The 24,019-nt window shown below is 48.4% G+C and overlaps 1 protein-coding gene across 4 annotated transcripts in view; it reads left to right on the top strand.

The window, feature by feature from the left end:
* The window catches only part of PC (pyruvate carboxylase), a 261,745-nt gene that overhangs the window by 23,043 nt on the left and 214,683 nt on the right, over window positions 1–24,019 (top strand). For 3 of the 4 annotated variants that reach the window (XM_054033613.1, XM_054033617.1, XM_054033619.1), the window contains exon 2: window positions 23,700–23,804. The gene's annotated coding sequence lies outside the window, so the exon portion shown is untranslated. Of the gene's footprint in view, window positions 1–7,586; window positions 7,654–23,699; window positions 23,805–24,019 lie in introns of those variants that run through there. The other variant, XM_054033614.1, reaches the window with a different exon arrangement.

Raw genomic sequence — 24,019 nt, 5'->3', positions numbered from 1 at the left:
ACTGTAAATTCTCTTGGACACAGATAGGAGCCTGCTCACATAAAGTTACTTTGGTTTAATACATAGTAGTTTAAAAACCTGTGCTGGTAAACACATAGAAAACTCATCATTTGATTTAAACCTGATTTATGTGAATTTTTAGCAAAAAAATTGTTTCCTTACTAAATTAAGCTAAATCAATACAAGCTGAGTCTAAATCGATTTGAAGTGTCTGCATGCGTCCTGTAGAGGGTTAACAAAATTGACTTAAACTAGTGCCTATTTGTACACAATGATTCACTCTTGCTGTGTCTCAGCAGTGCCCAGTGCAATACCCGCCCCCTCCCCCCGTCTGAGTCAGGGACTGCACAGAATCTAGCACAATGTGGGCCCTGATGTCAGTCAGGTCCCTAGCTGCTACCATGGTGCTAATAAAAAAAAAAAAATACTACTTTAACTTCAAACTCATTTTGGAGTAAAACCTCTGTCCACCTCTTCCACCCCCCCCCCCAAATAAAGATGCTTTCAAAACTAAAAGCCTTTCACCCCATGTAGTGATGCCTCTACTAGGTGCAAGGATGCAGATTTCACTGATAGCAAAACACTGTAGCAGACCCCACAGTGCTCCGTTTGAGCAGGGTTTTGTGCCAGGTTAGAGAGGGAGGTGCTGTGTCGGTTCTCATGGGTCGTGCCAGCTGACAGCTTGCCAAGGTGCCAGTCTCAACTCCTGTGGTTGGCCCGATTTTGAAAGGGAACACATGATGATTGTTTGGGTTCTTTTATTTTATTTTTTTGCCTAACAGATTGCTTTTGTAGTCACATGGCTTAAGTTAGAGCTTGGATAGATGTGATCTTTAATAGATCGCGTGCATGCAGAATTGGGTTTAAAAAAAAAAAAATCTGTGCAGATACGGTGTCCCATGGGCACTTCTCAAAGACAGATCATCCACCCGGGGCGTGGCTAGAAATGGACAGGGTAGTGTCTAGGATTTGAGTAATACCCTTTAAATAGATCAGGACCCCCGCTAGTTGGCCTCCCTGTCCTCTATTGTAGAAGCCACCAGAATGTAATGCAGCAGCCGTGTATATAAGTAGCTATATACAAACGTACAAGGCCTAGTTAATAAACACAGTTATTTGAAATCCAACTGCATCTATGACAAAACTCACATAGTCTTTGTTGCACAGAGCCTAAAGATACAAGAGCTGTAGAATGATTCAAATCAGAGGGAGGTCCCTTTCTCTCTCCATTTAGGTCATCTAGACTTTTTTCTGCCCCCTCATAGACTTTAAGGGCAGAAGGGACCATTAGATCATTTTTTGCTCTGTTTGTGCACTACCTAGCACGATGGGGTCCTGTCCATGACAAGGACTCCTAGGCACAACAGTAATACAAATAATAAATAATACACCTATTTGTATAGCACAGGCCAGAGAATTTCACACAGTTATCCTGTGTTGAGCCCAGTCACTTACATTTGACTAAATATCTTCCAGAAAAACCTCTAAGACCTCAAGAGATGAAGAATCCACCACTTCCCTTTGGAGATTGTTCCATTGTTTAATCCCCTGCTTTGTTAAAACTGTGGGCTTTGTTTCTCATTTGAATGTGTTTGGCTTTTAACTTCCACCCATTGGTCCTTGTCCTCCCTCTCTGCTAGATAAGAGCCTTTTAATACCCGGGATTTTCTCCATAGAGTCTGGATCTGTGCATTTGCTGCCAGCTTCAGTCATTCTTGAGCATCTGCCAGTGGCATTTAAATAGAACTTCAGATGACCCCAGAGCTGTTGAGTGCACACAGGTCACCAGTCCAGGTGGGAATGGACTAACCATCTGCAGCAAGGGTAACAGCCCTAGAAGCTAGGGGATCCTGTCCCTTTAAATAAAGGGCACTTGCTTTGATTAGCTTACCCAGCCGTGCTCTGATCTCTCCCATGTTCATCGGCATTTATTATTATTTGTATTACCATAGCACCTAGGAGCTCTAGTCCTAGACCAGGACCCCACTGTGCTAGGTGCAGTACAACCACAAAGCAAAGACGGTCCCTGCCCCAAAGAGCTTCCAATCTAAGTATAAGCCAAGAGACAACAGATGGAGACAGACAGACAGGGGCGTCTAAGGAATCAGCATGCTAGGCAGTGGTCTCAGACCAAAGGTCCATCTAGCCCAGTATCCTGTCTTCCAACACTGGCCAATGCTGGGTGCCCCAGAGGGAATGAACAGAACAGGGAATCATCAAGTGATCCTCCCAAGCAGGATGGGCAGCATTGGAAAATACATGAAGGGGTTTGTTTCCAAATGTAACAAGTGGGCAACGGGGGCTGGCACCATGGGCTGATGGCATGTGGGCATTGACAGCTTGATGGTGAATGAAAGATGATGGGTAGGTGAGGAATGGCTGTGAAGGGCCTTGAAAGGGAAGACCAGTAGCTTATGTTTGTAACAATAGAGAAGGGGAAGCCAGCGAGGAGGGGTGACTCACTGGACCATCCCTCTCATGGAACAGCTCCCAAATAAAGTGGGCATCTTCCACAGTGGGATGGGATCTTTAATTACCTTTGCAGTGTTCAGTTCTAAGATGGCAATATTGCTTTTTGAGATGGGGTAAAACCGCAACTAAAGCCGGCATTCCAGGTGAGGGTGTGCAGAACTTCTCCCTTGTATTGCCACGTGGCTCGATAGTCGCATTGTTGTGTAATGTGCTTCTGGATCCTGTTAATTTATTAGCCTCCGCATCCAATCTCCGTGACTTCCACAGGCTAAAATTATAAGTGGGTTTTTTTGATCTGTTTTTAAATGTTACCTCTTCAATTTAATTGGTTTTCTCTGAGTTCTGGCACATTGAAAGACAATCTTTTACAGGACAGGAAGGATGGTCCAAGGGTTAGTGCACTAGCCTAGGACTTGAGAGGCCTGGGTTCAGTTCCATGCTCTGCCAAAGACCTGCCCGTGTGACTCTGAACAAGTCACTTAGTCTATCTGTGCTCTGTTTCCCCATTTGGCAGACAGAAATGCCATCAAGCTGATGGGGGTGGGGTGGGGGTGCACAGCCTCTGACAAGGGGCAGGAAATGGGGCACCCTGGTATGGAGGAATGAGGGGCACTTAGAGCCCTTGGTGGAGGGGAGGAGACTGGATATGGGAGGGAATGGGGCAGGACACAGAACCCCTGGTGGGGGGCAGGGGGACAATTGGAGGGGGGTAGGGAGTTGTGAGGAGTCCCTGAGCTAGGGAGTATGTCACCCAGGGAGCTGTAGGTGGGAATGGAGGGATGCAAGGAGCCCTGGTGGATGCAGTGAACTTGGCCAACACCAGCTATGAAGTGTGGAACCTTCCAGTAGTATTCCCTTTATCCTCACAGATGTCTTGTGAGGCTAACGCTATTAAAAGATCATGAGGTACTACGTGAGGGGTCTAAGTTCGTTAGATACGCTATTCATTATTTTATATCTCTCTTGTATTCTGCTCTCATACATCAAACCCTAATCTCTTGCAATCTCTCCTCATATTCATATTTCCTGCTTCTAATGATATTCATTACCCTGCTCTAGACTTCCTTCCATTTCTGCTAGATTTGATTTTTGAACATCACTTGCCCGTTTTTGCTGCTATTTGGCCTGAATTGTCCGTGCGTGGAGCTGGCAGATGGAATTTAATAGGAGCCCTGTATGATTAGCTCTAATCAGTAAAGGTCAAGACTAGATGTTTCTTTTCCCCTGCTTAAAAGGAGCATTCAGAGCAGCCTGGCTTTCCACTGGAGCAAATCTACTTAAGCCTGATTCTCTTCAATGAGTCTTGATGACTTAATAGGGACTCTTTCTGCTGCTATCTGAGCTTTGGTGCAGAGTTTGAATAGGTCTGACTCTTTTTAACATCCCAATAGGCCCTGCCAGTGTGTCTATAACGGTTTGGTGGGAACGAGGGGATATAATCTGGCTAGTGGAGGAGTCACAGTTCCTGAGGTAACTGCACCTCTGTCCTCCTTGAAGGCACCATACTTAGGCCTCAGGCCTCTAGCTGTCACCTTTCTTAGGGTGAGATCCTCTCCCTCCAAACTGGGCACCTCAGCTGCAGACTACTGCAACCCACTGTGGTCTGAGTGCCTGCAGTCCTGTTCTCCCAGGGGCAGTGACAGGGCTGACCAGCCAGCCTTCCCAAAGCAAAGCACTGTTTGTTCAGAATCAAAGCCTTCTGGAGAAAACAGAACTTGAAAACAATGAACAGTTTATATGCAGGCCTAGCTTAGTAGGTGTCACCCATCTTCCACATGGGGATCCTGGCAGCTCCAGAGTCCCTCAGGCCCCAGGCAGGGCCTGTCCCTCTGGGCCACAGAAGTTCTTTTGCAAATCCTGGTAACGCAGGGTTGTGTATTTATCATCTCTCTCAGGGTACGTTCACACTGTGATAAAAGACCCACAGCATGGCCATGGCTGGCCTGGGTCAGCTGACTTGGGCTCAGTCTGCGGGGCTGTAAAATTGCAGCATAGATGTTCGGGCTCAGGCTGGAGCCCAGGCTCTGAGACTCTCCACTCATGGGGTCTCAGGGCCTGGACTCCAGCCTGAGTGTCTACACTGCAATTTTATAGCTCTGAAGCCCAAGCCCGAGTCAGCTGACCTGGGCTGTGAGACTCAGGCTGTGTGGTTTCTACTGCTGTGCTGTGTCTTTGCAAGTCAAGCATTGCAAACTCCACTTAAAAACTGAACCTCGCTGGCTTTTCCTGCTGCTGTGATCTCCCTTTTTATGCCTTCTCTGATCTGGAGAGCTGAACCATTTTGGAGCACAAAACAGTTTGGTTCAACTGCACTGGCCCAGCTGAATGGAGGAAGAGTGTCCCAGTGGTTAGCGTACTAGCCCACAATTGGGAGACCTGGGTTGAAGTATCCACTCTGTTACAGGCTTCCTGTGCCTCCTTGGGCATGTCACTTAGATCCAGCCCCTCAGATGGATTTAGGTGCCTAAAGAGCTTTGAGGATCTGGGCTTTAACCTCTCTGTGCCTCAGATCCTTGTCTGTAAAATGTGGATAATTGTACCTTACAGTGGTGGTGGTGGGAGGGTAAATGCAGTAAAGATTGCCAAGTGCTCAGCTGCTGTTGTAGAGGACTGTGTAAGTACCGGAGAGTGAATTGGCTTAAGTTTTGCCATATTTCCATGCTATCCTGAAATGCGGTGACTTCTGGGTACCTATCCCACAATGCTCAGCTACCCAGAATGATTTTGTATTTGTATTGGGGTAGCGCCTAGGAACCCCAATCATGGCTCAAGGCCCCACTGTGCGCGCACACAATACAGGGACAGTCCTGACCCCAGAGAGCTTACGGTCCAAGTACAAGGGCTACAGAGGGAAGTTATTTCAGAATAAGGTAGGGTGTGAATTTAAAGGTCTATAGCTGTTCCAGTCAATTGCCCCATCTAGAAAAGCCACAAGACTCAGTACTGCCAACGCCAAAGCGTAAACAAATCATGAGTCGGGCACCAAAAAATCATGATTGCCTTAAAAATCATGAGGTTTAAAAAAAAAATGTATTTGTCTTCTGGTTTGAGAATGGGTACAGCAGGCAGTTGCAGTTAGTGCTTTCTGCAGTGTCTCAACTCAGGCCCTAAATTACTAGTTGTTATGGATCCACAGGCTCACTGCTATGACCCCAGCTTTAGAACAGCCTCTGGGGGGAGCCCTTCAGTGAGCCAGACCCCCTAGGGGTCTCACTCTTCCTTCAGCCCTCCTGCTTCCCACTGTGAGCTCTGTTCAGGGAGTCCCACTGAGGCAGACCCTGGAGGGAGACTTGTACAATCTCAGGGAGCAATGCACCTCCGCCAGCATCTGCAGTGATCTAGGGTGACCAGATGGCAAATGTGAAAAATCGGGATGGGGTGGGGGTGGGGGTAATCGGTGCTTATATAAGAAAAAGCCCCACATCGGGACTGTCCCTATAAAATCGGGACATCTGGTCACCCCACATTTACACAGCCTTGCCAAAACTGAAGGTTTTATTACTTCACTTGGAACGCAGCAGAGAGAACCCTTGGTTAGCATAGAAAGAAGGAACTTGCAGCACGGTCCATCTGGTTTAGCTCAGAGCCCTAACTAAGCAATGTATCCCACTCTTGGCTCCCACTCTGTCCCCATTTGTCCAGGTTGCCCCTCCTCAGTCCTTTATTGTTCAGCTGGTCAAACCCAGCCGGCTTCCTGCAGAGGGTGGAACATCCACGGTCATATTAGTTGCTGGGTAAAAAGTGTTCTGGGGTTTGGCTTTGCTGTTGTCTTCATGAGATGGGGCCCCGAACTCAAGCTGGCTAGGCGTCAGCCACACCTGGGCGGTACCCTGCCAGAGAGTAAACAGCCTGTTTCCACCCCTTCTGGTGCGCCCTCTATGGGTTTTCCCAGGGGTATGCAAATAATGCAGCATATAGGGGAAACTGAGGTGCACACAGCATTTGTACAAAATATTACAGAAAATTCCTATTCCGTCACACTAATTGCACATTTTCCAAAGCTGACAAAATGATTTGTGCTCCATTTTTATAGGGAGAGACTAGGAAGCTCAATCTATTTATTTTATCCAAGAGAAGGCTAGGAGGTGACTTGCCCATTGTCTAGAAGGACCTGTGTAGGGAGAAGGCTTGTGACAATAGAGGGCTCTTTAGTCTGTGAGAGGAAAAAAGCAGAACAAGATTGAATGGTTAGAAGCTGAAGCTGGACAAATGCACATGAGAAATTAGCCACGTGTTTTTAACTGGGAGAGGTGTTAACCATTGGAACAACTGACCTAGGGATGGGGTGTCCCTCGGTGTCTGTAAATCCAGATTGCATAGCTTTCCATAAGATTATTAATATTTATTATTGGGGTAGCACCTGGAAGCCTCAGTCCTGGAGCAGGGAACCCTATTGTATACACTGTACAAACAGAACAAAAAGACAGTCCCTTTTGTAAGGAACTCGCGCTCTAACTCAAACAGAAGTTAGGAGCTTGATGCAGTTACTGGATGAGATTCTCTGGCGTGTGCTATGTAGGAGGTCAGAGTAGATTTGGGATGAGTCCTTCTGGCCTTAAAAATCTGTGAAAATGTTGGCCTTGGATTTCATGATCACAGGCAGATAGGGTGACCAGATGTCCTGATTTTATAGGGACAGTCCCGATATTCAGGGCTTTTTCTTCTATAGAGACCTATTGCCACTCCCACCCCCGTCCCGATTTTTCACACTTGCTGTCTGGTCACCCTACAGGTGGAAGTTAGGACTTGAAGAAATACTAAGCACAGCTGCAAAAGAAACATTTCTTTGCCCGTCGTATTGTCATTTTTCTGACTGTGCACTTCAAAAATGTAGTCTGTATGTATTTCCCCCCCGTACTGGACCGGACCGGCGTACTCTCACCTCTGCCCCCAAGTGCATCTCCTTCCGCAAAGGACAACAATGCTTTTGCAAGCAAGGAGGGAGGAATTACTTACAAATGCTTTGAATTCTTTGGATTTCGCACAAGTCCCTGGCAGCTCAAGACAATCTTGTTTCCTCCCCCCCCTCCCCCCTTTGTTTCACATGATTCGAGTGGTCAGATTATCAATCTCAAGAACTCCAAAGCAAACATTCTGGTTTACATTTTTCTCTAACCTTCCCCAAGGTGAATTGTGAGAACTCTGACTGAATGCTTTGCAGACTCTTCACTAGGCAAAGAGGTATGTTCTTACTTGTTAACTAACAAGGTTTGTAGTTTTCGTGTGTGTTAGCAGGTCAAGATAAGGACTAGGGAGTTACTAGAACTAGTATAGATGCATGCCACATATGCCAGACTGCCCATGTTTGTTCTTAACCTTGGGTATAAGAGATGCAGGTGCAAATGCAGGAGAACGCCATCAGGTTGAGTTTTAGTGTCTGTGCTAGAACACAACCAGCTAACTTCACTAAAGCCTTGTCTTCTGTAGGAAAAAAGATTCATAGATTTATAAGGTCAGAAGCCACCACTGGATCATCCACTCTGCCCTCCATTTATATCACTGGCCAGAGACTGTCACCCATTTACCCCTATGTCATAACTATAAAGGGAAGGGTAATAGCTGTCCTGTGTACAGTACTATAAATCCCTCCTGGCCAGAGACTCCAAAATCCTTTTCCCTGTAAAGGGTTAAGAAGCTCAGGTAACCTGGCTGGCATCTGACCTAAAGGACCAATAAGGGGACAAGATACTTTCAAATCTTGTGGGGGGAAGGCTTTTGTTTGTGTTCTTTGTTTGGGAGTGTGTTCGTTCTCGGGGACTGAGAGGGACCAGACATCAATCCAGGTTCTCCACATCTTTCTAAACAAGCCTCTCCTATTTCAAACTTGTAAGTAAATAGCCAGGCAAGGCGTGTTAGTTTTCCTTTGTTTTTCTCAACTCGTAAATGTACCTTTTACTAGAGTGTTTATCTTTGTTTGCTGTACTTTGAACCTGAGACTAGAGGGGAGTCCTCTGAGCTCTTTAAGTTTGATTACCCTGTAAGGTTAATTTCCATACTGATTTTACAGAGATGATTTTTACCTTTTTCTTTAATTAAAAACCTTCTTTTTAAGAACCTGATTGATTTTTCCTTGTTTTAGATCCAAAGGGGTTTTGGATCTTGATTCACCAGGAGTTGGTGGGAGGAAGGAGGGGGGATGGTTAATTTCTCCTTGTTTTAAGATCCAAGGGGTTTTGGATTTGTTTTCACCAGGGATTTGGTGAGGGTTTTTCAAGGCTTCCCAGGGAGGGAATCCATTGACGGTGGCAGCCGAACCATAGCTAAGCTGGTAGTTAAGCTTAGAAGTTTTTCACGCAGGCCCCTACATTTGTACCCTAAAGTTCAAAGTGGGGATCTCAGTCCTGACATGGTGGCAGCGGTGGGATCATTTTAAACCCAAAAGCCAGTGAGATTTTTTTTTTCCTTCTAGCTGCTTGGAAAGCCGAGCTGGAAGTAGATAGATGCATATCTTATCTCTCCTTGCCTGAAGGCAGAGGTGTTAAGTTTTTTTTACAGGTCCTTTGTTAAGAGAAGGGTTCAATTAGCAAATGACTGGTAAAAGGTATTTACAAGCTGAATTGTTTTTTTTTTTCTTTTTACATCCTCGGGAGTAGCTAGTTAGAAAGTTACTGTTAACTCTGCAGCAGCCAGAGCTGAGAGCTTCCCAGTTTGTCAACTGCAAAGGGGGTTACCCAGCACAAGAAAACAGGAAAATGACTACCAAAGAAGTAGCTAACAAAATAGAACTGGCCAAACTAGAAGCAGAAGAAAATGAAAGAAAACATCAGAGACTGCTTCAATTAACAAAACTCGAGACAGAGCAGAGAGAAAGAGAAGAAAAAGCCAAAGAGGAGGCCCACAAGAGAGAGATGGAGCTGAAAGAAAAAGAGATGGAGGAGAGAGAAAAAGAAAGGAAGCATGAACTGGAAGTAGCAAAGGCTAAGCAGGATGCACCAGCCAATGCTAACAACCCCCCTCCAGGTACCACTTCCCATCCCAGAAAATTCCCCATCTACAAGGCAGGCGATGATACTGAGGCCTTCTTAGAAAATTTTGAAAGGGCCTGCCTTGGATACAGCATCACTGCAGACCAGTACATGGTAGAGCTGAGGCCGCAGCTCAGTGGACCCTTAGCAGAGGTGGCGGCTGAAATGCCTAAGGAACACACGAACAGTTATGAACTCTTTAAAAACAAGGCCAGACTCAGAATGGGGCTAACACCCGAGCATGCCCGTCGGCGGTTCAGAGCCCTAAAGTGGAAACCGGATGTCTCATTTACCCGTCATGCCTACCACATTGACAAAAATTGTGATGCCTGGGTATCAGGAGCAAATGTTAAATCTCTGGAAGATCTGCTTTCCCTAGTAAAAATGGAGCAGTTTTTAGAGGGTGTTCCTGAGGAAATAGAAAGGTACATCCTAGATAGGAAGCCCAAAACTGTAACTGAGGCGGGAGAGATTGGAGCCAAATGGGTGGAGGTGGCAGAAAAGAAAAAAACTAGTAGCAGTTGGAGCGAATATCAGAAGGGGCAAGCCGAAACAAAACCTTACCACCGGGGACAACCCAAGGCCCCACCCACATCCCAAGGGAAACCCCAGACGCCTTCTCACCCCACCACACCAGTCTCCACCAACCAACCTCGTCCCGGTGATACCTTAGCAGGGCGATGTTTTAAATGTAATGGACTGGGACATATAAAGGCTCACTGCCCCAAGAACCCCAACCGATTACAGTTCATTACACCCCAATCACACCAAAGATCCCCAAACCCAGATGCCTCTCTCATACCCTCGGAGCGAAGGGAAACCTTGAGAGTGGGCGGAAGGAAGGTTACCGCTTGGAGGGACACTGGGGCTCAAGTGTCAACTATCCACCAATCCCTAGTGGACCCCAAACTCATCAACCCAGAGGCTACAGTGACAATTCAACCCTTCGTGTCACAATCTGTAACCTTGCCTACAGCCACGTTGCATGTCCAGTACAAGGGCTGGTCAGGAATGTGGACTTTTGCAGTCTATGACAATTATCCCATTCCCATGCTGCTGGGGGAAGATTTGGCCAACCATGTGAAGGTAGCCAAGAGGGTGGGAATAGTCACCCGCAGCCAGGCTAAGCAAGCTTTCACCCCCATCCCTGTTCCTGAGCCGTCCACCAGGGCCCCGTCTGTGTTACCGGAGACCCAGACAAAGGTGGTGGAACTGGATCCTCTGCCAACGACTGCAACAGCCGTAGTGGATCCAATCCCAGAGACCCAGCCAAAGCCAGTCCCAGAACCGGAACTGGCAACGCAACCAGCACCAGAACCATTGCCAGCCCTGAGTCCAGCGCTTGCAAACCCGTCTACAACTCCAATGCCAGAGGGCACCAGCGAGCCTGAACTGGCAGAAGCAGCAGATAACCCTACCCAAGAGGCTCAGCCAGAGCCTGAGTTACCACATAGTGCACCAGCGGACAGCGGTTCACAGTCAATGGAAACAGCCCCAGCACCTTCCAGAGGGACCAAGCCCCAGTCCACAGTCCAAGGAGGAACTGATGTCTCCAGCATCAAGGGAACAGTTCCAGGCCGAGCAGGAAGCAGATGACAGCCTTCAGAAAGCTTGGGCGGCGGCGCGGAGCACCCCACCGCCTCTCAGCTCTTCTAACCGATCCCGGTTTGTTGTAAAACAAGGACTTTTATACAAGGAGACTCTTTCTGGTGGGCACCAGGAAGACTGGCATCCTCAAAGGCAGTTGGTAGTTCCCACTAAGTATCGGGTAAAGCTCTTGAGCTTAGCCCATGATCATCCCAGTGGCCATTCTGGGGTGAACAGAACCAAAGACCGGTTGGGGAAGTCCTTCCACTGGGAGGGAATGGGCAAGGACGTTGCTAATTATGTCCGGTCTTGTGAGGTGTGCCAACGAGTGGGAAAACCCCAAGACCAGGTTAAAGCCCCTCTCCAGCCACTACCCATAATTGAGGTCCCATTTCAGCGCGTAGCTGTGGATATTCTGGGTCCTTTCCCAAAGAAGACACCCAGAGGAAAGCAGAACGTACTGACTTTCATGGATTTTGCTACCCGATGGCCGGAAGCAGTACCCTTAAGCAACACCAGAGCTAAAAGTGTGTGCCAGGCATTAACAGACATTTTTGCCAGGGTAGGTTGGCCCTCCGACATCCTTACAGATTCGGGAACTAACTTCCTGGCAGGAACCATGGAAAACCTGTGGGAAGCTCATGGGGTGAATCACTTGGTTGCCACCCCTTACCACCATGAAACCAATGGCCTGGTGGAGAGGTTTAATGGAACTTTGGGGGCCATGATACGTAAATTTGTAAATGAACACTCCAATGATTGGGACCTCGTGTTGCAGCAGTTGCTTTTTGCCTACAGGGCTGTACCACATCCCAGTTTAGGGTTTTCACCATTTGAACTTGTGTATGGCCGTGAGGTTAAGGGGCCATTACAGTTGGTGAAGCAGCAATGGGAGGGGTTTACGCCTTCTCCAGGAACAAACATTCTAGACTTTGTAAGCAACCTACAAAACACCCTCCGACATTCTTTGGCCCTTGCTAAAGAAAACCTAAAGAATGCTCAGGAAGAGCAAAAGGCCTGGTATGATAAACATTCCAGAGAACGGTCCTTCAAAGTAGGAGACCAAGTCATGGTCTTAAAGGCAATCCAGGCCCATAAAATGGAAGCGTCGTGGGAAGGACCATTCACGGTCCAGGAGCGCCTAGGAGCTGTTAACTATCTCATAGCCTCCCCCACCTCCAACATAAAGCCTAAGGTATACCATGTTAATTCTCTTAAGCCCTTTTATTCCAGAGAATTAAACGTTTGCCAGTTTACAGCCCAGGAAACAGATGACGCGGAGTGGCCTGAAGGTGTCTACTACGAAGGAAAAAAGGATGGTGGCGTGGAAGAGGTGAACCTCTCCATGACCCTTGGACGTCTGCAGCGACAGCAGATCAAGGAGCTGTGCACAAGCTTTGCACCAATTTTCTCAGCCACTCCAGGATGGACCGAACGGGCATACCACTCCATTGACACAGATAATGCTCACCCTATTAGAACCCCACCCTACCGGGAGTCACCTCATGCCAAAACTGCTATACAAAGGAAGATCCAGGACATGCTACAGATGGGTATAATCCGCCCCTCTAAGAGTGCATGGGCATCTCCAGTGGTTCTAGTTCCCAAACCAGATGGGGAAATACGCTTTTGCGTGGACTACCGTAAGCTAAATGCTGTAACTCGTCCTGACAACTATCCAATGCCACGCACAGATGAGCTATTGGAGAAATTGGGACATGCCCAATTCATCTCTACTTTAGACTTAACCAAGGGGTACTGGCAAGTACCACTAGATGAACCCGCTAAGGAAAGGTCAGCCTTCGTCACCCAGGCAGGGGTGTATGAATTCAATGTACTCCCTTTCGGGTTGCGAAATGCACCCGCCACCTTCCAAAGACTTGTAGATGGTCTCCTAGCGGGATTGGGAGAATCTGCAGTTGCCTACCTCGATGATGTGGCCATTTTTTCTGATTCATGGGCAGAGCACATGGAGCACCTGGAAAAAGTTTTCGAGCGCATCCAGCAGGCAGGACTAACTGTTAAGGCTAAAAAGTGTCAAATAGGCCAAAACAGAGTGACTTACCTGGGGCACCAGGTGGGTCAAGGAACTATAAATCCCATACAGGCCAAAGTGGATGCTATCCAAAAGTGGCCGGTTCCAAAGTCTAAGAAACAGGTCCAATCCTTCTTAGGCTTGGCTGGATATTATAGGCGATTTGTACCCCACTACAGCCAAATCGCCGCCCCGCTGACAGACCTAACCAGAAAGAAACAGCCAAATGCAGTTCAGTGGACTAATGAGTGTCAAAAGGCCTTTAACCAGCTTAAGGCAACACTCATGTCTGACCCTGTGCTAAGGGCCCCAGACTTTGACAAACTGTTCCAAGTAACCACAGATGCGTCTGAGCGAGGCGTGGGAGCAGTTTTAATGCAGGAAGGACCAGATCAAGAATTCCATCCTGTCGTATTTCTCAGTAAGAAACTGTCTGAGAGGGAAAGCCATTGGTCAATCAGCGAAAAGGAATGCTATGCCATTGTGTATGCGCTGGAAAAGCTACGCCCATATGTTTGGGGACGGCGTTTCCAACTACAAACAGACCATGCTGGGCTACAGTGGTTTCATACCGCCAAGGGAAATAACAAAAAACTTCTTTGGTGGAGTTTAGCTCTCCAAGATTTTGATTTTGAAATACAACACATTTCGGGAGCTTCTAACAAAGTGGCTGATGCACTCTCCCGGGAAAGTTTCCCAGAGTTAACTGGTTAACAATTGTTTTTGGAATAAAACATATTGTTAGTTTTTATATAATCAGTAGTATGTCTAAAGGTACATGTGTCTTATTAACTCTGTTTTCTCCTAGAACTCCAGGGAAAAATCACAGCCAGTGTGGAACCGAACATCCAACACTATCTGTGATTTGGGGGGCGTGTCATAACTATAAAGGGAAAGGTAATAGCTGTCCTGTGTACAGTACTATAAATCCCTCCTGGCCAGAGACTCCAAAATCCTTTTCCCTGTAAAGGGTTAAGAAGCTCAGGTAACCTGGCTGGCATCTGACCTAAAGGACCAATAAGGGGACAAGATACTTTCAAATCTTGGGGGGGGGGAAGGCTTTTGTTTGTGTTCTTTGTTTGGGAGTGTGTTCGTTCTCGGGGACTGAGAGGGACCAGACATCAATCCAGGTTCTCCACATCTTTCTAAACAAGCCTCTCCTATTTCAAACTTGTAAGTAAATAGCCAGGCAAGGCGTGTTTTTCTCAACTTGTAAATGTACCTTTTACTAGAGTGTTTATCTTTGTTTGCTGTACTTTGAACCTGAGACTAGAGGGGAGTCCTCTGAGCTCTTTAAGTTTGATTACCCTGTAAGGTTAATTTCCATACTGATTTTACAGAGATGATTTTTACCTTTTTCTTTAATTAAAAACCTTCTTTTTAAGAACCTGATTGATTTTTCCTTGTTTTAGATCCAAAGGGGTTTTGGATCTTGATTCACCAGGAGTTGGTGGGAGGAAGGAGGGGGGATGGTTAATTTCTCCCTGTTGTAGATCCCAGGGGGGGGTTGGAACTGATTCACCAGGAGTTGGTGAGAGGAAGGAGGGGAATGGTTAATTTCTCCTTGTTTTAAGATCCAAGGGGTTTTGGATTTGTTTTCACCAGGGATTTGGTGAGGGTTTTTCAAGGCTTCCCAGGGAGGGAATCCATTGATGGTGGCAGCCGAACCAGAGCTAAGCTGGTAGTTAAGCTTAGAAGTTTTTCACGCAGGCCCCTACATTTGTACCCTAAAGTTCAAAGTGGGGATCTCAGTCCTGACACCCTATATTGAGTGCAATAACGTGTTTGACTAATGCATCTTCTAGAAAGGCAGCCAGGCTGGATTCACAAACCTCGAGAGATGCGGAATCCACCACTTCCCTTGGGAGTGTGTTCCTGTGCTTGATAGCCCTCGTTATTAAAAATTTGTGTTTTCTGCCTAATTTTGTATTTGTCCGGCTTTAGTGTCTAGCCAATGGTTCTTGTTCTGCCTTTCTTCACTAGAATTGAAAAGCCTTTTATTTTCTTCCTGCAACGATTCTTATGTACTGGGATCTAGTCACCTCTTGATCGTTTTTTATTAAGCTGAACAGATTGAACTTCTTAAGTCACTGGGCTGAAAACAGGGGTAGCTGGATGAAATTTAAGGGTCTGTAATATACAGGAGATCAGGCTAGATGATATAATAGTCCCCTCTGGCCTTAAACTCGGTCTCTCACTGTAAGGCGTTTTTTCCAGCCCTTGGATCATTTTTATGGCTCTTCTCTGCACCCTCTCCATTTTTTCAAAATCCTTTCTAAAATGTGGACACCAGAACTGGATGCAGTAGTCCAGGATCAGTCTCCTCAGTGCCGTATACAGAGGTGAAATCACCTCCCTGCTAACGTGGAGGCAAACATGAGGCAAACTCTAGGCTCCCCACTAACGTTTACCTTGATCAGCTAATGTGTGAAAGCTACAAACTGCCTTCTCTTCACGAGGATTTCACCACATCTTTTGCTAATGTGGTCAGAGCATTTCTTTTTTTTCTTCGTGTGGGTGCATCTTAAAACCTCAGGCCAGATCTACACTAGAAACTTTTGCTGGTATAGTAATGTCCTAGATTAAGAGATTTTAAGGCCAGGGGGTGCACTATGATCCACTAGTCTGACTGCTTGTAAAGCACAGGCCATAGGCCAGCCCTGAATTAATTCCTGGTTGAGCTAAAGCAGATATTTTAGTGGGGGGGGGGGAATTGAAAAATTCAGTTTTGATTGAAAAATTGCCCATGATGTCTTCTAGGGAGAGGGAGAGTGTTGTGTGACTTCTCTGACCTTTTTGTACCAGCAAAATTCCTGGTGTATATGCAGTGATACTGGCATAAAAGTTCTTTTGCTGTCATAGCTTATGTCACTTGGGGATGGTATAACCTCTACTGGCAAAATCACTTTGTTTTGCAGATAGAAGTTGCGTCTGTTTAGGATTTGCTGGGAGAGTTATACCGGCAAAGGTGGTCTAGGGTAGACAAGGCCTGAATAGACCAGACAGATAGAAGGAACACATAGGTGCAGAAAGGTGAATTGACTTGGACCTTGACTATGCTAGAAATGGTTGGCTAGTAGAGCTATGCCTGTAGAGCTCTAGTTCAAACAGAAATTCATTCAGGGAAGTCCTATGTTATGCAGAAGGTCAGACTAGATGATCATAGTGGTCCCTTATGAGGTAGGAATGTAGACACAGCTGATACTAACAAAAAAGGATTGTCTTGCTGGTATAACTGTGCCTATGCTAGGGCTTATACCAGCAGTTATGTCAGTAAAAGAAAACTAAACTGCACTCTTAAACAATCTTGCTATGCCTACTATCCGTTTTAGGTGTAGACCAGGTCTTGGCTGGTTGCACAGTAGCAGAGCTGAGAGGAGAATACAGGCTTCTTTGACTTCCAAGTTAGTGCCCTTTCCACTGGATCACAATGCCTAACAGAGGACCTGACTCCGGAACAGGTCTATTGCACTTGAATTGTGTTGCCATTGCGAGGGTAGGAGGGTGCATAGGACTGGAAGGGACCTCCCGGGTCACTGAGTCCTGTTCCTAGCTGTTCCAAGTTTATCACTGAGTGGCTGGCTGTGAAAGTTGCCAGGTGCTGTCTAGTTTTCAAGAAGGGGTTACGCCATAGCAGCCTTTGCAGTAACAATACTATTCAGCAGCTCCGCTGAGGTGCTGTGAAGTGTTTCAGAATTGCAAGGGCGAAATGCAGGGGAGATTAAAAGAGAGGAATTAACATGTCTCCCATGATAAGGGCAGGACTGTGCATGTGCATTGAAGATAGTGGAAAGAGTCAAAGCACTGGGAGGGCAGTTAGGGCCAATGGAGGTGTTACAGAGAAATCCGACTGAGCAACATGGAATGAAGACTCACCAGCAAGCTCCTTAGAGCCGAGAGAATGTGGGTTGATAGGGTCTGTTGACTTTGACTCTAAGGGTATGTCTACACTGGCGGAGTTACATCGCCACTCGGTGAGCTGTTGTGTGTTCACACTGTCAGCTGCCTGCGCAATAGTGTGTTCACACTTGTGGCACTTGCATCGGTATTCGGAGTGGTGCCTTCTGGGCAGCTATCCCACAGAGCATCTCTTCCTCTTCTGCTGCTGAGAGTTGTGGGAAGGCAGAGGAGTTTGAGGGGTATCCTGGGTCCTTTCCCAATGCCCCGTGATGCATTGCTTCGCATCCCAGCAATCCCTGTGCTTCTGTCCGCATTTGGCACCATCTTTCAACGGTTTGTGTAGTGTATGCCCAGCATCTTCGGGCTGCAGGAATGGATCCCGCACTGTTGACCAATATGCTGCCCGCTCTCACTAACACGTCATGAGTGGCAGTGGAGCTATTCCTTAAACTACAAAGGCAAGAGGAGTTTGACATTGATCTCGCCATGCGTATTAGCTATGACACGAGATTGCTTGTGGCAATCACGGAGGTGCTGACCACAGTGGAACGCTGCTTTTGGGAAACAAGCACTGAGTGATGGGATCACATGGTGATGCACGTCTGGGATGATGAGCCCTGGCTGCAGAACTTTTGGATGAGGAAAGCCACCATCATGGGACTGTGTGATGAGCTCACCCCAGCCCTGTGGCGTAAACACATAAGAATGAGAGCTGCCCTGCCGTTGGAGAAGCACGTGGCGATTGCACTGTGGAAGCTGGCTACTCCAGACTGCTACCGATCGGTCACTAACCAGTTCGGAGTGGGAAAGTCGACTGTTGGACTCATGTTGATAGAAATGTGCAGGGCCATTAATCGCATCCTGCTCTGAAAGACCGGGACATTGTGGGTCCCAGGAGGAGGTGGGGTCCCGGGATGGTTAAAGATTTGTGTATGTCCAGCTATCATATGCAACCTTGTCTTTTGGAGTACAGTGCAGCAGCGGGTACTGTACTTCAGCAGGGCTAAACTGCAGAGCAACAGGTGTTGAGTGCAGTGGGTACTGGGAGTCTGCAGGGCTGGACTATGATGGGGGAGGAGTGGAATGCAGCGGGTACAGCCTGGAGCCAGGAGGTTGATAAGAGTGTAGTGGTGGTGTCTGGGGGGCACATGGGAAAGAGTTTTTTGTGATAGCAGCTGCAGGGGAGGGTGGGCATGGAGCTGCTTGGTTTGCAGTGCTAGTATCATCTGGAGCGTGTCCGCTTGGCGCTCCATAATGTTTAAGAGCCGCTCCGTGGCTTCGTTCTGATGCGCCACATTCTCCTTTCGGCCCCTCTTCTCGCTTTCCCACCACTCCTTCAATTCTTGGTTTTTCGGCCATGGAGTGCATCATGACCTCACGCAGAAAGTCCTCTTGAGTTCTTCATGGGCACTTTCTAATTATGTGCCACCGTTCAGCTAGCGATAACTGAGAGGTAGGCTGGGCTCCCAAGATCATATCTGTGGAGCCAAAATGCAAATTTTGTAGAAGCAGTATTGTTTGCAACACACAGACCACTAATTCCGTGATTTAAAACACAGCCACTAGTCACATACCTGTCACTACTGGCTGACCCCAGGCAAGCACACATGAGCCACAAGACCCCCAAATGGTGAGTAACCACAGGGCAGGGCCGGCTTTAGGCCGATTCAGCCGATTCGGCTGAATTGGGCCCCGCGCCAAGAGGGCCCCGCGCTGCAGCTGTTCACCCCGCCCACTTCCCCTTCCTCCCCTGCCCTGCACGCCCCGCCCCCTCCCCTGCTTCCCGCGAATCAGAGATTCGCGGGAAGTCTGAGACTAAGCAGCAGGGGCGGGCCGGCCGGCAGCATGAGGTAAGCTGGGGTGGGGGCGGGAGAAGGGCTCAGGGGAGGCGCGGCCCGTTCCCGCAGGCCCCAGCACGGTCCCCGCGGCTCGGTCCCCCCCATCCCCCCCCTGCGGCGCGGCTTGCCCCCCCCCCCGCGGTGCGGCTCGGCGCCCCCCCCCCCCAGGCGGCATGGCTCGGCTCGGGTCCTGGGGGCGGGGCTTGCTGCAAGCCCCGCCCCCAGGAATCGGGCCCCGCTCTTGCTAAAGCCGGCCCTGCCACAGGGGCAGGTGAGATCAGTGTTCCAGGACTGTACTGTACACTGGGCACGTGGCTTTTGGGAAGAGCCAGCACTGTAGGGGGGCCTTATAATCATTCCTGTCCCCACACTTTCCACAGGCTGTGTTTGTTGTGGAAGATATCTCGCTGGTGAGGGTGAGCAGGGAATCAAGGGAGGGTCTTCTCCAAGTCTGCGGCTTCTGCCCTGGCCCTTATGTGGCTCTCGCCTGTGTGTAGCAATGGTCGTGTGTTGTCCCACTCTTCTCCCCCCCGCCCCCCAGTGATGGCAGAGTGGCGCAGGAAAGTTACCCTTAATGGGGCAAGAAACAAAGCAGCTCTGCCAAAGAACTTGCAGCAGTGGATTGCCCAGTATCTCCATGAGAGTTTCATGGAGATCTCTGAGGCAGATTCCCGTGAAGTGAGGGAGTCAATCAACATCCTGTTCCACCCCTCAGACTAGGCATGTGGTGGTATGCACATCTCCTGTTGGCGCTTCGCCAAGCTCTGACTGGCTATACTCCTCCGGGGTAGAGAAGAGCTCCTGGCTGCATGAATCTCTGACCTCCAAGTCGTCCTCTGTCTCTGGGTCCCCCATCCCGCTCCACATCCAAGATTTCCTCCTCCTGGCTTGGTCCACTCTTGACTGGCACACGAGCCACCGATGTATCCACAGTGGCCTTCGCAGTGGAGGTGGCATCACCACCAAGTATCGCGTCCAGCTCTTTGTAGAACTGGCAGCTCGTGGGCGCAGCACCGGAGCGGCGGTTTTCCTCCTGCGCCTTGTGGTAGGAGTTCTGCAGCTCCTTCGCTTGGGCCCTGCACTGCAGTATGTCCCGATCATGGTCCCTTTCTGGCATGCATTGTGAAATCTGTCCATAGGTATCATAATTCCTATGGTTTTGAGTGCAGCTGGGACTGGACAGCTTCCTCTCCCCAAATGCTGATGAGGTCCAGCAGCTCAGCGTTGCTCCAAGCGGGGGATTGCCTGGTGCGTGGAGCGGGCATGGTCACCTGGAAAGATGTGCTGAGATCACTGCACGCCTCACCGACCAAACAGGAAGGGGACTTTCAAAATTCTCAAGGAATTTAAGAGGGGGGGGGCTCACAGTTGGTCACCTGAGGGCAGGGCAGTAGAGATCAAACCGATGACCAGAGAGGCGAGAACAGGCATTGTGGGACACCTCCCGGAGCCCAATCGCGGCGCTGTAATCGACCAGGGCGTCTACGCTGGCACCGCAGCAGTGTAGCCCCAGCGCAGAAAGCTGTACGCCTCTCGTCCGAGTGGTTTTTTTACAGTGCTGCAACTGCGCAGTTTCTGTGCACTAAGTGACTTGGCAGCATGTACACCTCAGGAGTTACAGCGCAAAAAGCTGCTTTACTGCGCAGAACCTTGCCAATGTAGACAAGGCCCTAAGTAACCAGCACTGCAGGGCCCTGTGTGTGTGTTTTGCTCTGCAGTCCTGGAGAGACAATGTGCTTAGTTTGAGGGTAAACACACTACTGCTTTGATCAGAGAGTAAAACTAGGTTCCTCTGTAGCTAGGGTGACAAGGCGTCCCGATTTCATAGGGACTGTCCCGATATTTGCTCCTTTGTCCCGCGTCCCGACCGATGTTTGTATCCCCCACGCCGCCCACCCAGCCCCTGCCCACTCCGCGCTGCCCTGCTGCAGGGCTGGGGCAGCCTCTGTGCTGCACTCCCGGCCCCTGGCCCTCCGTGTGCAGCAAAACTTTTTTTTTTTTTTTTTTTTTTTTTTTGGCTCCCCCTCCTTCCCTCCCCCCCAGTCGTCCCAATATTTTCTCTCTCTGATCTGGTCACCCTATCCGTAGCACAGGCAGGCAGAATTTGCCTACAGCTGGAATTTAGCAAACAATTCTCATACACAAGCCAGAAAGAAATTCAGCTGCCTCTGGCCTCGCATTGCTGAGCCAGCATGCTAAACAGAGGCTCCTTTTGTCACTAAGGCATGTCCAGACTACGATTTCAAGGTGTGATTACATTAAATTTACATCTGCTGACACATCAGAAAATAGGGCTTGTTTTCTTTCAATCCTGCAAAAAATTTCTGCTTTTCAGTGCAGTTGTTAAACCCAAAATGTTTTGATTCAAAATGGTGCTGCGATGTCTCATGAAAGTTGTAGTTCAGCGAGGGGGAGGGGGTATTATGCTCCCATTCTCTTTTGTGGGCTGTGCTCCCTGCCCAGACTACATCTCCCATGATGCATCACTTTCTCCCCTCTTTTTGAGGAGGCGATGTCTCTTATGAGTCCCTGGCCATGGTGCATCATGGAAGATGTAGTTCAGTCAGATTATGCCTGGGCTCATAGATTGGTGCTGCACAGTACCCCACTGAGATCAGAACTCCATTTTGCAGCACCTGGCACAGACCCCATCCCCTGACTGAGATGGGGGGGGGGCCCCCATCCTGCCAGACACTGCACAGACCCCATTATTGAGATCAGGGCCCCTGTTGTGCCAGCTGCTACAATAGTATGAGATGGATCCCTTGTCTGATCCAGTCTGGCAGTCCCAGTATTACTCCCATGATCGTTAGCCTAGTGGGCAGTAGCAGTGGATGCTTGCTGCTTTCACATAGACTCAAGGTGCCTACTAGAGTGTCTCTTGAATTATTGCATCTGACTGCCAGCTTTTCTGATGTGGTTGACGCCAATCCGGTCTCTAGCTGTCAAAGCACCTCAGCCCGAGCTCCGTGAATGAGACAGCTGCAAGAAAAGGCCCCAGCTGATGCTCAGTTAAATCCTGCGCTTCCTGTCAGGATTCATTAATTTTTCAACTCCAACCTTTCCCCCCTCCCTCCATGAATACCGCGTTTTGTAACAGATGCCGTGTCTTGTTCAATACTGAAATATCAGCTGCCTGGTCCTTGTTCGTCATTCCCATGTGACAGCGTGCTGCTCAGTTGTATTGTGGTGGTGGCCTAGAGGCTACAACTGAGATTGGGGGCCCTGTTAATCTGGGCGCCTCACAGGACCCCTAATGCGGATGCAATTATACTGGGATAAAAGTGCTTATACTGGTAACGCTATTCCCATGTAGGAAGGAGAATCAGCTATACTGGTGTATACGGGCATAATTGCTGGCCATTTGTCTGTGTCCACCTGTTTCGGTGCAGGGTTTGTCGATTCAGGGTGATGTGCTGGAAAAAGGGAGGGTGTCAATTTTAAAGAGCTAGAACTGATACCAGGCCCTTCAATCTAGTAGAAGAGGTCTAGCAAGATCCAGCGGCTGGAAGCTGCAGCTCGACAATTCAGACTTGAAATAAGGCAAATAATTTTTTTTTTTTACCAGTGAGAGTTATTAACCATTGAAACAATTTACCAAGGGCTGGGACAGATTCTTCATCACCTGCCATTTTTAAATCCAGACTGGATGTTTTTTTCTAAAAGGTCCATGCTTGTTCAACAAGGAATTAATTCAGGGCAGTCCTGTGGGGCCTGTGGTATACAGGAGGTCAGACTAGATGATCATAGTGGTCCCGTCTAGCTTTATAATTTGAGTCTATTCTGGAGTAACTCTGGGGGGGGGGGGGGAGGGCTTTTATTCTGGAGTCAGTTTCGAAAGTGGATCACCCTAGTTCTGGAATAAGAGCGTCCACATGGGGAGCTATTGTGGAATAACTACTGCGGAAGTTATTCTGAAATCCCTAATGCCTGTCAATTTTGCTGTGTACCCAAGCCTCTGATTGGAAGCTCTTTGGGGGCAGAGACTTCTGTGTTTGTACAGCATCTAGTGGAGAGCTCCATAACTAGAGCTCCTAGGCACTACCGTAATCCACCTATAAATCAACTTTAAAAAATCAGACCCGATAATTGAAATGGTTATACTGGTACAAAATCTGTACAGGCCTAAGCAGACAAACGGTGAGAGGGGAAACAGCTCTCACTGGAATAGTTATACTGATCTGTGTGCGCTGAAGTGACTTGCCCAATGTCCTACATGGAGCAGGTCTCCCAGGCTGCAGGCTAACACCTTGACCACTGATTCATCCTCTCTAGATGAGCCAACCACTTGGTATGATGACTTGAGCTGATGTCTGTCTCCCTTGAAGCTCAGAGGGGATCGGATTGCTCTCTAGAAATGCATCCAGGTGCAAATCCCAGGGAGAGAGAAGAGTTGTTGAAGCTCAAGGACCATATCAGCACAAGAACAAATGGGAATAAACTGGCCAGGAATCAGTTTCAGCTAGAAATGAGAATCCTAGAATGTCAGGGTTGGAAGGGACCTCAGGAGGTCATCGAGTCCAATCCCCTCCTCAAAGCGGGACCAATCCCGAGACAGATTTTTGCCCCAGATCCCTAAACGGCCCCCTCAAGGATTGAACTCAGGCCCATGCTCAAACCCCTGAGCTATCCCTCCTCCCCACAAGAGGAGGGAGATTCTGGAGGAGCAGAGAAGCAAACATTGATAAGTTTCTGACCAGGAGCCTATGACATGGCTGCCTGTGACAGCAGGGACTGGACTCGGTGACTCGGGAGGGTTTTTTTCCAGCCGTGGGTTTGAAGCCCTGGGTTTTCTATTCCCTCAGCAATTGCAACTCTGCACCAAGTGCTATTCTCAACACAACTCTCCCTGGCTCGTTTTATTGTTTTGCTTCCCTTAACTTTCTTCTTTTGTCTCTGCAGGATAAAGCCTTTCCCCTCCTGGAAACCCAGCTCGGATCGGAGACCGCGCCCTGTTTCTCACCCACGATCCCAATGCGCTAGAAGTGAGGTGCAGGCTCCCTGAACGTAGGTCTCTTTGGCTTTTCCTACTAAAACTCTCTTCACAGGGACATGTTTGTTTGACTTCTAAGGCTGCTCAGCTTTGCTCCTCTGTTACATTCCCTCTCTGCGGTCTGGGAAGAGTAATCACTTCTCTGAATAATCTGGTTTGGTTTTTATGTTGCTTAAAAAGCAGCGCCGCCCAGAGGATTCAGGGGGCCTGGGGCAAAGCAATTTCAGGG

This window comes from Malaclemys terrapin, chromosome 7 (genome assembly GCF_027887155.1).
Source record: "Malaclemys terrapin pileata isolate rMalTer1 chromosome 7, rMalTer1.hap1, whole genome shotgun sequence".
NCBI lineage: Eukaryota > Metazoa > Chordata > Testudines > Emydidae > Malaclemys > Malaclemys terrapin.
The sequence above is the reverse complement of the archived record's forward strand: the minus strand, read 5'-3'. Positions and strand labels throughout refer to the sequence as shown.